Raw genomic sequence first — 17,419 nt, 5'->3', positions numbered from 1 at the left:
GACTGGATGTCACTCTACTTCCTCAAATTAAACCTTTCCAAAACTGAGCTCCTAGTTTTTGCCCCAGCCTGCACCCCCCCCCCCCCCCACCCTCTCCATCACGACCAATAATGCCACCATCAGTCCCACCCCGCAAGCCAAAGTCCTAGGTGTCACTCTAGACTCAAACCTGTCCTTCCTACCCCATGTCCAATCGTTGGCAAATTCATGCAGGCTCCACCTCCACAACATCTCCAAAATACGTATGTTCCCAACCCCAGACACTACTAAACAACTCACTTACTCCCTTATTATCTCACGGCTCGACAACTGCAACTCCCTCCTCACCGGCCTACCTCATCATAGACTATCCCCGCTTCAGTCTATCCTGAACTCAGCGGCCAGACTCATCCACCTTACCAACCGCTCTGCATCTGCCACCCCCCTCTGTCATTCCCTCCATTGGCTTCCAATTGCCCAACGCATAAAATTAAAACTTCTAACATTGACGTACAAAGCTATTCATAACACTGCCCCAAGCTACCTCACCGACCTGATATCCAAATACCACCCAACCTGTACTCTTCGCTCCTCACAAGACCTCCTGCTTTCTAGCTCCCTGGTCTCCTCCTCCCATGCCCGACTACAGGACTTCTACAGGACTTCCCCCATCCTCTGGAACTCACTACCCCAATCCATCAGACTGTCACCTACCCTCCTCACCTTTAGGCGCACCCTGAAAACCCATCTCTTCAGGGAAGCCTACCCCACCCTCACCTAACAGCCGATTTCCTCCACTCCTCCTACCACTCCATCCCCCCACAACCACTTCTTCCTGTACCACTATCCCCTCCCTTCTAGATTGTAAGCTCGAAAGAGCAGGGCCCTCGAACCCCTCGCACACACGGTGGCATCACCTTTGGAGCAGTCAGTGCGAGGCAGCAGGTGAGGCCATCGTATGTGCCATTCTACCGCTTCTGCATTTTAACTTCCCAGCAATCCCCAGTGAACATCCCAGAGCCTGGATGAGGTTGATGCATTTACCCTGGCTTGCCAATATCCTGTAACCTAAGGAAGGCCATCCACTCCCAGGCTGCATTCCGGACCACCCTAAGAAGGGATCCCCGACTATTCCAACAGTATACGATACAACACGCTATATTTATGCGCTTCTGGTGAGTGCGCATTTCATATATTAGCACACCCACCTGAGGATCCATACACTGGAATTTTACTTCATCACTTTGATATTATCCTGACAATTATCTGGAAGATTTTACTATGATTTTATTGACATTTTATATTTTAAAACGCATCAGAGGTGCCTGTGCATTTTTACATAAGGGACTATATTTTCATGTGTTTTTAGGTATTTTATGATTATAACACATTTACTATTTATGTTCATTTGCCTGATAAGATTTCTTTTATTGTTTTTAGCGCTGCACTTTTATTTGAGATTTTATTGAAGGCTTATGGTGTACCTTTTAGTGTTTTCAGCTGCTTATATATATTTTTAGTGCTTGCTTCAATATTTTACTTAGTTAAAGAAGGATACCTGTTAGTCCAGGGTATATCAGGAAAAGGGATAGGTATCACTTTAAATGGGACAATAAGGGTAGGTATCACAGATTATTATCAAGAGCCAGGTGAGGTCCAAGTTGTATTGAACGGGTGTTATAGTATATTTATTCAGAATATGTGTCGGTGTAAAGATGATTGCTCCAATTGTTTTAATAAAACCTTGAAGCAATCATTAAAGGCTCTGGATTTACCAGACACGTGTAATGCAATGTATAGATACTGATGTAAATAAATATAATAGATCTTTAAAGGAATTAGTGATGTCAGAATTGAAAAATGTTGGGGCAAGAGTCCTACCTAACCCATATTATTTTGTGTGTGGACCGAAGGCAAGGAAGAGTTTGCCCCTAAAAGCTAATGGTACCTGTGCCATAGCAGAACTGATTTATGCCACAAGAACAGTGAATATGTCTGATTTGTTAAAGGAACAAAAAGGACATAGACAGAAGAGATCTACAGAAAGTAAGGTCTATTCTATAGAAGCTGCTTCAAACGCTATGACTAGCATCGCACAAAAATATAACATATCAGTATTTGGGGATGCATTTATGGCATGGGCCTATGCTCCATCCTGGACAGGGTGGAGACAGGAGATGGTAGCCAGAATAAATAGTTTCGCAAATGTAACAAATATAATCCTGGGACATGTTTTAGCAGCACTAAAGGATGAGGCAGAAGAATTAATACAAATGAGAACACAGGTAATTGCCAACCATATGGGTCTAGACATTCTTTTTGCATCTCCAGGAGGATTATGTATAGCAATAAAACAGGAATGATGCACCTATATGGTTGACAAAACCTATGACATAAATGCCCACTTGGCTGCAGCAGAAGAATTACAGAGTGATGTCCATGATATCCTGAATCATAACTTAGATTTATCTGAGTGGGGTTTAGGAGTTTTGTCATGGACATCATAGTTGAATCCCTTAAACTGTTTCAAAGGGATTGGTACATTGTTTAAGATGTTTTTGAAAGGATTATTAAAAATAGGTGGGATGATATTGGGAGTGATGGTAAGCTTATTTGTGTGTTATAAGCTAAGTATATGTGCTTGTAAAAGGATGTATAAGAAATTTAAGAAAAACTCAGATGTGTTTGTTGCTCCCATTCAAAGGAACAATGGACAGCGGCATAGAGGAAACTAAGATGCCTACATTGTCACCCATCTATGAGCCAGGCCCTGACCAACTAATTGGTGCACTCCTTGAACCACCTGTACTGACACCAGCATCCCCTGATATGAGAAATGAAGGAACCAACCCTGAATCTAACGAAATGGAGATTGAACATCCTCAGGCTGATGGTGCCCAAGGCCCTCCAATCACAACGCCTCAGTAGATGTATATGGAATGGATTAAACCTGCATTAATTAATCTGTCAGCAACTAGCGGTGAATGGAGCCAGAACCCTAATCCAAGACCCCAGAGACCAACAGAAAATGAAAAGACTATTCTAATTGTCGGACATTCATATGTTAATAGAGCATATTCTAGGGCTCTTTGGATAGGCCAAGAAAATTTGTGGTGTGAACAACCATGAGTCAAAATAAGGTGGGAGGGGAGGCCAGGGTTACTGTGGGGAGGGTTACGCAGTCTCATTAACAGAGCAGTACCCCAACATCAACCACACCCCTATGCTGTGATTATTCACCTGGGGGTAATGATTTAAGAGATGGCCGAGCTCCAGTGTGGGGCCTTGTGAGGAGAATGATGGAGGATATGCATTGGATAAGGAGGAGGTTCCCTGGGGCCCACATAGTGATGCCATTGATTATCATCAGACCCTTGTGGAGAAAAGTCCGAATTGAGAAAGTTCATATATTCAATGGGGAGTGTGTCAGAGCAATGAATTTAATTGGAGGACACGCAATGATTGCCATAGGAGGTGAACAGGACCGATGTCTGTTCAGGTTTGACAGGGTACACCTGAATAGCGTGGGTATGACATCTATCTACAAGAATTGTATAAGGTAGTGATCATACGCCTGGGAAAGGAGGGGTGACCTATAAGGAAAGGAAAATTTGAGATATTCTTTTTACCTAGCGTGTGGAAGCTTTGCAAATTATGAGTGAAAATACAAATAAAGATGAGTGCTTTCTGGTGTGATTGCATAAGGACAGCATCCTTCTGTTATGTACCTCCTCCGACATACAGGTGGGTTTAGCCTACCTATATGTCCCGATAAAGGACAGGGATGGGATGTTGTCCATCTATAGCTAAGTTAGTGAGGAAACTTTTGTAACATTTGCTAGGGAGGAGCTGCAAAAGGACGCAGAAGGCGGAGAGCCATAGCTGTGTAGACAAGTAAGTTATCACAGGGCTTGCCACCTCTGAGTGTCATGGTACTGGGTTTTGTAACCGGTGAATGATAAAGAGAGATGGGTCTAGTGATTGGCGGGTGGTCCGAGGAAGAATGTAGGGAACCTTGAAGTTCCCTGCAGCTTTTCTAAGGGTCATGTGCGGATCAACTGGACTACATGTCTCATATCTGATTGTATTATTAAACTAAGGTGTGATAAGAAGTTAAGAATACTGAAAATAAAAGGAATGGGCCCTCCAGTGTACATTTGTGTACAAGGGAGTGAGATGTATGATTAATAAGGATCAAAAAGAGGGAGTAATGTATAGGGATAGAGATGATCCTTACTATATCCTACATCATAGCAATATATTATAATGAAATAACAATAATAAGAGTGTTTAAATTAGTTAATACATATATATATATATATCCTAGATTAAGGTCTAGTGTATTTGACATGGCTATTGTTGTTAGCATATTCTAATAAGCTGATATATATATATATATAAAATCATATTCCATTAACAGCTAAAATGGCTTCTGCTGCTAAAAAAGGCTTATTAGGAGATGTTTTATGTAAGCTGTTAAAAAAAACTGCCGAGTAATGATGAATGTTTGATAAAATGTCTCGATAAGATATTCTGAAGTGTAGTAGACAAATATTCTAGTGTGTAACTGATAAGCATAAAGGTGGGCAACGAGCCATAAAAAACCCTATAAAAATATGGACTGTAATCAATCTAATCAGAGCATCTGATGGGCAGGGCATGGGTGCTCTCATACAATTGTATTATCGCTAATAAACATATGATTCAGAACTCTCATGCTGCAAGGTTATTTATTTCAGGTGTAAAGCCGTGAAATCCCTAATCATTTATTGGTGCCGTGACTCGGATTCGAACCGTGGTTGTCGAGGTTTCTCTGTGTGGCCGCCATTGAGCAGCAGCCTGGAGCTGGCGGTCAGCGTGGCCTGCGCTCGTCCTTTGATCACAGTGTACTCCGAAAAGGGGGAAACATCAGGCAAAAATGTGACAATGCCTGCGGTGTTCAAGGCTCCGATATGTCCAGTGTGGGAACTCGCTTCAAGTGGTAGAGCTCTTCTTGTTAAACACACAGCAACTCGCTTTCTTTTCAGGGCTTTTTTGCCCACTTTTATTTAAGAAAGTTCAAGAAAACACAAATGCTTCCCACGCAGGGGTATCCACCATCAAACACAACAATATTCAGCCTCCTGGCTTGCACGCAGTTTTAAGTCTGCCTCCTGCAGACTCTTCCAAAATATGGCACTAGCACACAGCTAGTCTGGCTTCCACCTCTCCTAGGTGTAGCCCACCTGACTCCACGGCAGAGACCTCCCGTCTGCCTGGGTGGAGTCCTCCTAACTGCCGGGGTGGAGCTCAGACTCATGGCCTGGCCTCCACAAAAAGGCCTGCACACACCTGTGCAATCAGCACACTGGCTGCTCCCAAAATATGGGCCCAGGATTGGAGATTTCATCCCTCCCAAATCTCTTAGAAATCTCCAGGCAACAGGTCCCAAAACAGGCTTTACAAACCAAAGAGGAAACTTATAAACCCGTTTCCTCTGCATTATGAGAACTGCCTGGAGCCCCTCAACCTGCATGGTTGAGAATCCTGGGTCTCCATCATGATTTCCACCGTGGCAGGATACCGCACTGCCACATATCCCCCCCCTTTGTTTTGATCCCGTAGGGGGCAGAACACACACACCCAAACTCTTTAATTTGGCACCTCTGTGCCAGCCTTCACCCATATGAGCCCATTCCTGACTGACATTGCTTTCAAAGGGAAACTTTCCTTCCTGTCTTATGAGGCGACTTTCCCCATGTTCTCCTAGCACACGGACTTGGGCCCTATAAAGACACTGTGCCTTTTTACGGGTACGCTTCCAAAAGCGTTGCCGCTCTATTTTCCTTGGGGCCACCCAAGTCACCTTCCCATTAAGGAACTTCCAAAACTTGGTACCTTTCTGAGGATGAGGTTGACGCCTGAGTTTTAAGTGTCTGATAACATTGCAGCTACACTGCACTCTCAACCGCCGGTTTCCCTTTACCTTTGAAGGGGTCACGCTTTTACACACAAAAAGTGCGGGCTCTTTTATTGGGGTTACCTTAGACCCTCTCTGCATTCTATGTACAGGCATCTTCTTGCTGACAAAACCTAGCTCGGTTGGTTTCCCCCCGTACACTGCACACTTCCTTTTGTCACTGACATTCTCAGATGACAATGTCCTACTCTCCTTCTGAAGGACAGCCCAATTGCCTTGCCCTTCAGATGCTTTTATGTCAGGGGACCTCTTTAAATAATCCACTTCCTTAAAGTTTTCCCTCTGGGCAGATAAGCCATTTAAAGTTTCTCTTCCCAGAGTACCCTCCTGAACCTGTAGGGGGCCTAATTCAACTGCAGCTTTTAGCTCAGCTGTGTCTACCACATCATTACCCACCACATCACATGTTTCAGGGTTATCAGCACACATGTCCACTTGACCTTCAGGTCCATCATAAGGTTTATGGTCACCCACAGAAACTAAATGATCACCATTTACCAGTGCCTCGCACTTTTCCAAATCATCATCATAAACATTTATAAGGGCCTTGCATTTTTCCTCATGGTCAGAAACATCCACACCTTTGTCAGAATTAATTTCAACGTTTGGCAGGGCAGTGTCTGGAGACCAAGTGCACAGCGTGGAGTGGTTGTCTCCCATGGCAACGTCGCTATCCACCAGCTCCACTGGCACATGTACCTCTTCCAGCAACTGTCCTGACACCTGACGGTCATAACACAATTCCACATTTGGTTTACTGACCCCAATCACTTGATTTGTGCCATCTGACACTTCCACCAACACTGGCTCATTTGGTATCACACTATTCGATCCTACACCATTGGATCCTTTGTGGGTTGTGGGCACGATCTCTGCTATGTGCTCAATCTCACTTGGCCCATCCATATTGGGAGGGAGACCATCTGCAGCAACAGCAAGTGTGCCCTTGTCTATAAGCTGATCTGCCGTCCCTCCATTTAGCACAGCAGAAGTCATGTCCACTCCACTGTTGGAAGCAGAGGTCCCTTTTAACAAAGCCAACAGGTTTTCAGCCCATCTGTCCCAGTCTACTTTCTCTGCGCTCCAATCAGAGGTACTACGCAGTACCGCACCAACTGTCGGAGGAGACACAGGACAGAGTGGCTCAGCAGACACATCACATATATCACTTTTGTTCAACCAAAACTGTGGCACTAAATTTTTAACCTCAACAGGTTGCAATACCACACCCTCACCACCGTACTCTGATGGTGCTTCATTCACCTCAGGAACACTTCCATACATATTGTCAGTACTGACAGCCTCAGTTAACCCATTATCACCATGAGCATTTTCAAAGATTTCAGTTTTAGCATTTAAATCATCATTTGTGTCAAGTACTCTCTTGTCCAGAGCAGCAACATAGTTGTCCCAGGCAACCTCTGGCTCCAACACACAGAGCTCCCAGGAAGTTTCCATGGACACCTTTGCAGCCTTGGATACCGTTGCCAAGGGCAACAACATATCTTCAATCATATTCACATCAACACGGTTATCCTTAGTGAGCGGTGCTAGCCCATCACCAACCATAACCTTACATTTACCAACAGTAACACTTTTGTTGGCATGACCATCAGCATTCTCATTACCTATAGACATGACTGCAGCTCCATAGCTGACCTGGGAAATCCTCTGCTCCGTCACTGCGGGCTCCTGGGAGGTTTCCCTGGTCATCTCTGCAGCACCTATCACTAGGGAACATGGTGCCATGGCAGTTTTGGTCACCCCTAGGTTACCATCCCCAGCCTTCTGCTGGATTATAGCAGGCACCTGCAGAGTCCCCATGTCCTTTTCCATATTTAGTCCTGCTAATCGTTGGGCTGTTCCCTGTGCCTCCCCACTACTCAGGGTAGCACACAGCAGCCAGTCCATGTCCATCTGTATTGTGGAACTCCCTGAAGGACACACCCTCACTTCCTTGGACTCAGTCCCACAAACAGTCTTACCATTTCCTGAAGCAGGTGTCATAGCCTTCACTTGAGTGCGTAGTCTCTCCTCTGCTTGGCTTTGGCCACCCAGTTCATCCATGCAGCTATAGGATGATACCGTGGCAGGCACTTCTGACTCCTTGGCACCCCCTGCAGGCACAACAGGTACTTTTTCACTGTTGCCAGAGGTGGCTGCCAACATTTTTAAAAAGGAATCTGGGCTTGCAGATGAAGACTTTTGCTCAGTAGCACCCTCATCAGTGGTATTCCATAATCTGGGGCAGGAAAAGATACCATGCCCAAACTGACCACATTCCAGGCAGGGTATGGTTCCACCGATAACCTTCTTGGGATAGGGAACAACATCTCCCTTGTAGCCCCTTCTCCTGGTTGCCAGGCTTTCTCCTGTTGCTATGGGAGATGGCACTCTCCCAGCTGAACTTTGTGGGTTCCTCCAGATGCGCTGAACTCTCATTTCTGCGTTGTCACAATCCTCTGCAGACGACACTCCTCTTACAGGGTCCGCAGGCCTCAAGTCACATGTGTTGCTATGGGCAACCACATTCTTCTCAAACTTGTGGTCAGGCTGTCGCTCCTTCCTTGCACTCAGAGCCGGCTTGCCTAACACAGATGCAGTCCTTTGCTTTGATATGCAACTTTGCAATGGAGGCTGAGACAAAGGGCATTTAGAGACAGTGTGCCCCCACTCCCTGCACCGCAAGCATCGCTCTTGCCAGCGTGTCTTGTCCAGGCTCCCCACATTGCAGCCTTTTTCCAGCTTAGGACTCTGCACATTCATAGCTGGTCTCCTTTCACCAGTGTTGCCAGCAGCAACATGCACTTCCCACTTTGGCAAACTTTGTTCATCCATGTATGGGGCTCGTTCTGGTGATAACAACCCCTCCAGCCATAGGGCTCTGTCTCTCATTTCCGCAAATCTTTCTTCTTTTCTTTGCTTTGACCGCCCCATCTTCACAGTCACTTCACAACACTTTTGCACAGTCCAGCAGCAAGAAATGAAGCACTGTCTCTTTAAGGCAGGTTCTCCTCACCTGCACACACACCAAATTGTGCTGTCCATTGCACAGAAACACAGTTCATATAACTGATGAACTTACTTTTGCAGGGATCTCCAATTATGCCCACTGCATCCTCCACCATATGTGGGAACTCGCTTCAAGTGGTAGAGCTCTTCTTGTTAAACACACAGCAACTCGCTTTCTTTTCAGGGCTTTTTTGCCCACTTTTATTTAAGAAAGTTCAAGAAAACACAAATGCTTCCCACGCAGGGGTATCCACCATCAAACACAACAATATTCAGCCTCCTGGCTTGCACGCAGTTTTAAGTCTGCCTCCTGCAGACTCTTCCAAAATATGGCACTAGCACACAGCTAGTCTGGCTTCCACCTCTCCTAGGTGTAGCCCACCTGACTCCACGGCAGAGACCTCCCGTCTGCCTGGGTGGAGTCCTCCTAACTGCCGGGGTGGAGCTCAGACTCATGGCCTGGCCTCCACAAAAAGGCCTGCACACACCTGTGCAATCAGCACACTGGCTGCTCCCAAAATATGGGCCCAGGATTGGAGATTTCATCCCTCCCAAATCTCTTAGAAATCTCCAGGCAACAGGTCCCAAAACAGGCTTTACAAACCAAAGAGGAAACTTATAAACCCGTTTCCTCTGCATTATGAGAACTGCCTGGAGCCCCTCAACCTGCATGGTTGAGAATCCTGGGTCTCCATCATGATTTCCACCGTGGCAGGATACCGCACTGCCACACCAGATATAGTCAACTTTGTTCACACCAACCTGAGCAAGAACAACAGGCAGCGCTATGCAGTGAGCGAACTTGCTGGTCACCAGACCAGTGCTGAATCATGGGGAACCGGCAGAGCTGTGGCTCGTATTCCCCGTGTCCGCGGCGGTGGAACGTACTGCCCTGGCCAGGGTGCATTTGGAAATATGTGCTGAGGAGGGCATATGTTTGCCTCAACAAAGACCTGGAGACGCTAGCACCGTAGAAGTCAATGTAACCCAAAAGCGATATGCGTTTTTTTCTGCACTGGCTGCCTCAGCCCTTTCTGCACTCATCATGTCTAAAGGTTACCATATTGAGGAGATCCAGAGGTTTCATTGGTGGTTAAATATAAAGTGGAAAATTACAAGAAGACAAAGGAGACTGTGCTGCTGCTAAAGAAGCTGCTCTGGTTCCTTTGAGTGAAGGGAAAAGTGACAGAATGTGTTTTTTGAAAAACACACCCGATGAGGAAACATTAGGAAAGCTGCAAGTTGCAACATCTCAAAAAGAGATAAGTAAATGGAAGAAAGCCAAGTGCATCCAGGATGAAAAAGGTATTTGGCATCATGAGGATGGGAGACCATGTGCCCCTTATTCTATGTATCCTGCTTTATGTTCTATGGCACACCTCCCCTCTCATGTTGCCAAAGGAGGGATGGGTGATGCAATTTTGCAAATATGGTTTGCGCCAGGTATTGAGACAATGGCAAAACAATTTTGTCAAGCATGTCTGATTTGTGCACAGTTTAACCCAGGGAAAAAGGTACTTGGCATTATGAGGATGGGAGACCATGTGCCCCTTATTCTATGCATCCTGCTTTATGTTCCATGGCACACCTCCCCTCTCATGTTGCCAAAGGAGGGATGGTGGATACAATTTTGAAAACATAGTATGCGCCAGGTATTGAGACAATGGCAAAACAGTTTTGTTTAATATGCGCACAGTTCAATCCAGGGAAAAAGGTACAGACACCGTCTGGTCATATCCCAAGACCTTCACACATGTTTCAAAAGTTACAGATAGATTACATACAGCTGCCAAAGGTAGGAATGTATGAATTTTGTTTAACAGTGATAGATGTTTTTTCAGGATGGTTGGAAGCTTTCTCAGTAGGAAAAGCCACAGCAACAGCCAAGAAATGAATACAGGAAGTAGTATGTAGGTATGGAATCCCAGAGACAATAGAGAGTGACAGAGGGAAACACTTCACAGGTCAGGTAATGATGGAAATACTCAAGATCCATTATCTCCTGTGCTCAAAGACTCAGATCAAACGGGCGTTAGTAACAAGCAGCGTGTTGTGTGTTCATCCGCTGGTGATCAGAGGTTGTGCAGCTCTATCATGAAGCTGGGGAAGCTTGATAAAACTGTAGAAGAAGATGAAAGAAAGAGCGCACAAACCTTGCGCATTACCTCAATAAATAGTGACCTGTAACCCTGTTTGGACTATGGTTACTTATGCCTGTTATACCATCACTTTGTGAGTTTATTTCCTTAATAATAAAATTAGTCACTATTTATTGAGGTAATGCGCAAGGTTTGTGCGCTCTTTCTTTCATCTTCTTCTACAATGATGGAAATACTGACAGCTTTTAACATTGAACAAGGCTTGCATACACCATGCAACCCTGCTGCAAGTGGTAAAATTGAAAAATATAATGGGTTGTTAAAAGCGAAGCTGGGAAAAATTAAAGCTGAGGGAGGATTAAATTGGTTACAAGGATTACCAATTGCATTGTTCTCCCTTAGAACTACTCGTAAACAGAGGGGAAAGTTATCTCCTTATGAGATAATTTTTGGATCAGTGCCAAGAACAGGTTTGTATTACCCACAGGCATCAAACAAATGCTATGGTACACTCACAGAGTATGTAATAGGATTACAGAAACACCTCAATCAGTTGCATAATAAAATTTATGCCTCACTTCCAGATCCAGATGATCTTGAAGGGACACATAAGTTGCAACCAGGTGACTGGGTGATGCTTAAAAAGCACCAGAGGAGAGGTCTTGAGCCCAGGTGGACAGGACCCCATCAAGTGGTACTGGTGACCCCAACAGCTGTAAAGCTTGAGGGAAAGGATATCCTCTCCACCTGTACTTGCCGGCTCTTCTCCACTTTCAACTCCCTACTCTCTCCCCCCCACCTCCACCCAGTACCTCACTCATCGCCCACGAGATTGCTAACCACTTCCATAACAAGATTGACGCAATCCGTAAGGACATCGCCAATGCTCAATCTACCTCCCCACCTAGCCTCCCTCCCACGATAACCCCCTCCACTCTCCCCTCCTCTGACCTCGCAACCGCCCTGACCCCCACCACACCTAACATCCGCACACTAAAACCCCCCCAACACTCCACTCCTTCGGCCCTGCTACCACTGAAGAGGTCACTAAGGTCTTCCCAGAAGCCTGCCTAACCACTTGCCCCCTTGACCCTGTCCCCATACAACTCCTCTGGTCACCCTCCTCCTCCATCCTACGCTCCCTCACCCACATCTTCAATCTCTCCCTCTCTACTGGCGCATTCCCCTCCCCCCTAAAGCACGCGCACATCACTCCCATACTCAAAAAACCCTCCCTGGACCCCAACAACCTGAACTACCTTAGACCCATCTCCCTGCTGCCAATTACATCCAAACTCCGCAAGCGCTTAGTCTATAATCGCCTAAGCTCCCACCTCAATGACAACAACCTCCTTGATCCCCTACAGTCTGGCTTCCGTCCCCTACACTCCACCGAATCCGCCCTACTCAAAATCACAAACGACCTGCTAATCTCCAAAGCTAATGGCCACTACTCAGTCCTCCTCGACCGCTCCGCGGCCTTCGACACAGTTGACCACCCCCTCCTTAATAAACTGTACTCCCTTGGCATCAGAGACTCCGCTCTCTCCTGGCTCTAATCCTATCTATCCCAGTGCTCCTTCAGTGTTACCTATAATGCTGCCACCTCCCCCTCTCTCCCCCTCTCTGTTGGGGTCCCCCAAGGCTCTGTCCTTGGGCCCCTTCTCTTCTCCATCTACACCTTCTCCCTTGGCCAACTGATACACTCCCATGGCTTCAACTACCACCTCTATTCTGATGACACGCAAATCTACCTCTCTACCCCTCGCCTCATCCCTTCAGTCTCCGCCCGAATCACCTGCCTACTGAATGACATATCAGACTGGATGTCACTCTACTTCCTCAAATTAAACCTTTCCAAAACTGAGCTCCTAGTTTTTGCCCCAGCCTGCACCCCCCCCCTCCACCCTCTCCATCACGACCAATAATGCCACCATCAGTCCCACCCCGCAAGCCAAAGTCCTAGGTGTCACTCTAGACTCAAACCTGTCCTTCCTACCCCATGTCCAATCGTTGGCAAATTCATGCAGGCTCCACCTCCACAACATCTCCAAAATACGTATGTTCCCAACCCCAGACACTACTAAACAACTCACTTACTCCCTTATTATCTCACGGCTCGACAACTGCAACTCCCTCCTCACCGGCCTACCTCATCATAGACTATCCCCGCTTCAGTCTATCCTGAACTCAGCGGCCAGACTCATCCACCTTACCAACCGCTCTGCATCTGCCACCCCCCTCTGTCATTCCCTCCATTGGCTTCCAATTGCCCAACGCATAAAATTAAAACTTCTAACATTGACGTACAAAGCTATTCATAACACTGCCCCAAGCTACCTCACCGACCTGATATCCAAATACCACCCAACCTGTACTCTTCGCTCCTCACAAGACCTCCTGCTTTCTAGCTCCCTGGTCTCCTCCTCCCATGCCCGACTACAGGACTTCTACAGGACTTCTCCCATCCTCTGGAACTCACTACCCCAATCCATCAGACTGTCACCTACCCTCCTCACCTTTAGGCGCACCCTGAAAACCCATCTCTTCAGGGAAGCCTACCCCACCCTCACCTAACAGCCGATTTCCTCCACTCCTCCTACCACTCCATCCCCCCACAACCACTTCTTCCTGTACCACTATCCCCTCCCTTCTAGATTGTAAGCTCGAAAGAGCAGGGCCCTCGAACCCCTCGCACACACGGTGGCATCACCTTTGGAGCAGTCAGTGCGAGGCAGCAGGTGAGGCCATCGTATGTGCCATTCTACCGCTTCTGCATTTTAACTTCCCAGCAATCCCCAGTGAACATCCCAGAGCCTGGATGAGGTTGATGCATTTACCCTGGCTTGCCAATATCCTGTAACCTAAGGAAGGCCATCCACTCCCAGGCTGCATTCCGGACCACCCTAAGAAGGGATCCCCGACTATTCCAACAGTATACGATACAACACGCTATATTTATGCGCTTCTGGTGAGTGCGCATTTCATATATTAGCACACCCACCTGAGGATCCATACACTGGAATTTTACTTCATCACTTTGATATTATCCTGACAATTATCTGGAAGATTTTACTATGATTTTATTGACATTTTATATTTTAAAACGCATCAGAGGTGCCTGTGCATTTTTACATAAGGGACTATATTTTCATGTGTTTTTAGGTATTTTATGATTATAACACATTTACTATTTATGTTCATTTGCCTGATAAGATTTCTTTTATTGTTTTTAGCGCTGCACTTTTATTTGAGATTTTATTGAAGGCTTATGGTGTACCTTTTAGTGTTTTCAGCTGCTTATATATATTTTTAGTGCTTGCTTCAATATTTTACTTAGTTAAAGAAGGATACCTGTTAGTCCAGGGTATATCAGGAAAAGGGATAGGTATCACTTTAAATGGGACAATAAGGGTAGGTATCACAGATTATTATCAAGAGCCAGGTGAGGTCCAAGTTGTATTGAACGGGTGTTATAGTATATTTATTCAGAATATGTGTCGGTGTAAAGATGATTGCTCCAATTGTTTTAATAAAACCTTGAAGCAATCATTAAAGGCTCTGGATTTACCAGACACGTGTAATGCAATGTATAGATACTGATGTAAATAAATATAATAGATCTTTAAAGGAATTAGTGATGTCAGAATTGAAAAATGTTGGGGCAAGAGTCCTACCTAACCCATATTATTTTGTGTGTGGACCGAAGGCAAGGAAGAGTTTGCCCCTAAAAGCTAATGGTACCTGTGCCATAGCAGAACTGATTTATGCCACAAGAACAGTGAATATGTCTGATTTGTTAAAGGAACAAAAAGGACATAGACAGAAGAGATCTACAGAAAGTAAGGTCTATTCTATAGAAGCTGCTTCAAACGCTATGACTAGCATCGCACAAAAATATAACATATCAGTATTTGGGGATGCATTTAAGGCATGGGCCTATGCTCCATCCTGGACAGGGTGGAGACAGGAGATGGTAGCCAGAATAAATAGTTTCGCAAATGTAACAAATATAATCCTGGGACATGTTTTAGCAGCACTAAAGGATGAGGCAGAAGAATTAATACAAATGAGAACACAGGTAATTGCCAACCATATGGGTCTAGACATTCTTTTTGCATCTCCAGGAGGATTATGTATAGCAATAAAACAGGAATGATGCACCTATATGGTTGACAAAACCTATGACATAAATGCCCACTTGGCTGCAGCAGAAGAATTACAGAGTGATGTCCATGATATCCTGAATCATAACTTAGATTTATCTGAGTGGGGTTTAGGAGTTTTGTCATGGACATCATAGTTGAATCCCTTAAACTGTTTCAAAGGGATTGGTACATTGTTTAAGATGTTTTTGAAAGGATTATTAAAAATAGGTGGGATGATATTGGGAGTGATGGTAAGCTTATTTGTGTGTTATAAGCTAAGTATATGTGCTTGTAAAAGGATGTATAAGAAATTTAAGAAAAACTCAGATGTGTTTGTTGCTCCCATTCAAAGGAACAATGGACAGCGGCATAGAGGAAACTAAGATGCCTACATTGTCACCCATCTATGAGCCAGGCCCTGACCAACTAATTGGTGCACTCCTTGAACCACCTGTACTGACACCAGCATCCCCTGATATGAGAAATGAAGGAACCAACCCTGAATCTAACGAAATGGAGATTGAACATCCTCAGGCTGATGGTGCCCAAGGCCCTCCAATCACAACGCCTCAGTAGATGTATATGGAATGGATTAAACCTGCATTAATTAATCTGTCAGCAACTAGCGGTGAATGGAGCCAGAACCCTAATCCAAGACCCCAGAGACCAACAGAAAATGAAAAGACTATTCTAATTGTCGGACATTCATATGTTAATAGAGCATATTCTAGGGCTCTTTGGATAGGCCAAGAAAATTTGTGGTGTGAACAACCATGAGTCAAAATAAGGTGGGAGGGGAGGCCAGGGTTACTGTGGGGAGGGTTACGCAGTCTCATTAACAGAGCAGTACCCCAACATCAACCACACCCCTATGCTGTGATTATTCACCTGGGGGTAATGATTTAAGAGATGGCCGAGCTCCAGTGTGGGGCCTTGTGAGGAGAATGATGGAGGATATGCATTGGATAAGGAGGAGGTTCCCTGGGGCCCACATAGTGATGCCATTGATTATCATCAGACCCTTGTGGAGAAAAGTCCGAATTGAGAAAGTTCATATATTCAATGGGGAGTGTGTCAGAGCAATGAATTTAATTGGAGGACACGCAATGATTGCCATAGGAGGTGAACAGGACCGATGTCTGTTCAGGTTTGACAGGGTACACCTGAATAGCGTGGGTATGACATCTATCTACAAGAATTGTATAAGGTAGTGATCATACGCCTGGGAAAGGAGGGGTGACCTATAAGGAAAGGAAAATTTGAGATATTCTTTTTACCTAGCGTGTGGAAGCTTTGCAAATTATGAGTGAAAATACAAATAAAGATGAGTGCTTTCTGGTGTGATTGCATAAGGACAGCATCCTTCTGTTATGTACCTCCTCCGACATACAGGTGGGTTTAGCCTACCTATATGTCCCGATAAAGGACAGGGATGGGATGTTGTCCATCTATAGCTAAGTTAGTGAGGAAACTTTTGTAACATTTGCTAGGGAGGAGCTGCAAAAGGACGCAGAAGGCGGAGAGCCATAGCTGTGTAGACAAGTAAGTTATCACAGGGCTTGCCACCTCTGAGTGTCATGGTACTGGGTTTTGTAACCGGTGAATGATAAAGAGAGATGGGTCTAGTGATTGGCGGGTGGTCCGAGGAAGAATGTAGGGAACCTTGAAGTTCCCTGCAGCTTTTCTAAGGGTCATGTGCGGATCAACTGGACTACATGTCTCATATCTGATTGTATTATTAAACTAAGGTGTGATAAGAAGTTAAGAATACTGAAAATAAAAGGAATGGGCCCTCCAGTGTACATTTGTGTACAAGGGAGTGAGATGTATGATTAATAAGGATCAAAAAGAGGGAGTAATGTATAGGGATAGAGATGATCCTTACTATATCCTACATCATAGTAATATATTATAATGAAATAACAATAATAAGAGTGTTTAAATTAGTTAATACATATATATATATATATCCTAGATTAAGGTCTAGTGTATTTGACATGGCTATTGTTGTTAGCATATTCTAATAAGCTGATATATATATATATATAAAATCATATTCCATTAACAGCTAAAATGGCTTCTGCTGCTAAAAAATGCTCATTAAGAGATGTTTTATGTAAGCTGTTAAACAAACTGCTAAGTAATGATGAATGTTTGATAAAATGTCTCGATAAGATATTCTGAAGTGTAGTAGACAAATATTCTGCAGTGTAACTGATAAG

General features: G+C 44.9%; 1 protein-coding gene across 3 annotated transcripts in view; it reads right to left on the bottom strand.

The window, feature by feature from the left end:
• CACNA1I (calcium voltage-gated channel subunit alpha1 I) overlaps positions 1-17,419 on the bottom strand; it is a 1,904,325-nt gene that overhangs the window by 861,568 nt on the left and 1,025,338 nt on the right. The window lies entirely within an intron of this gene.

The sequence above is a fragment of the Staurois parvus genome, unplaced genomic scaffold, assembly GCF_062004578.1.
Source record: "Staurois parvus isolate SC_StPar_1 unplaced genomic scaffold, SC_StPar_1.0 ptg000316l, whole genome shotgun sequence".
NCBI lineage: Eukaryota > Metazoa > Chordata > Amphibia > Anura > Ranidae > Staurois > Staurois parvus.
The sequence above is the reverse complement of the archived record's forward strand: the minus strand, read 5'-3'. Positions and strand labels throughout refer to the sequence as shown.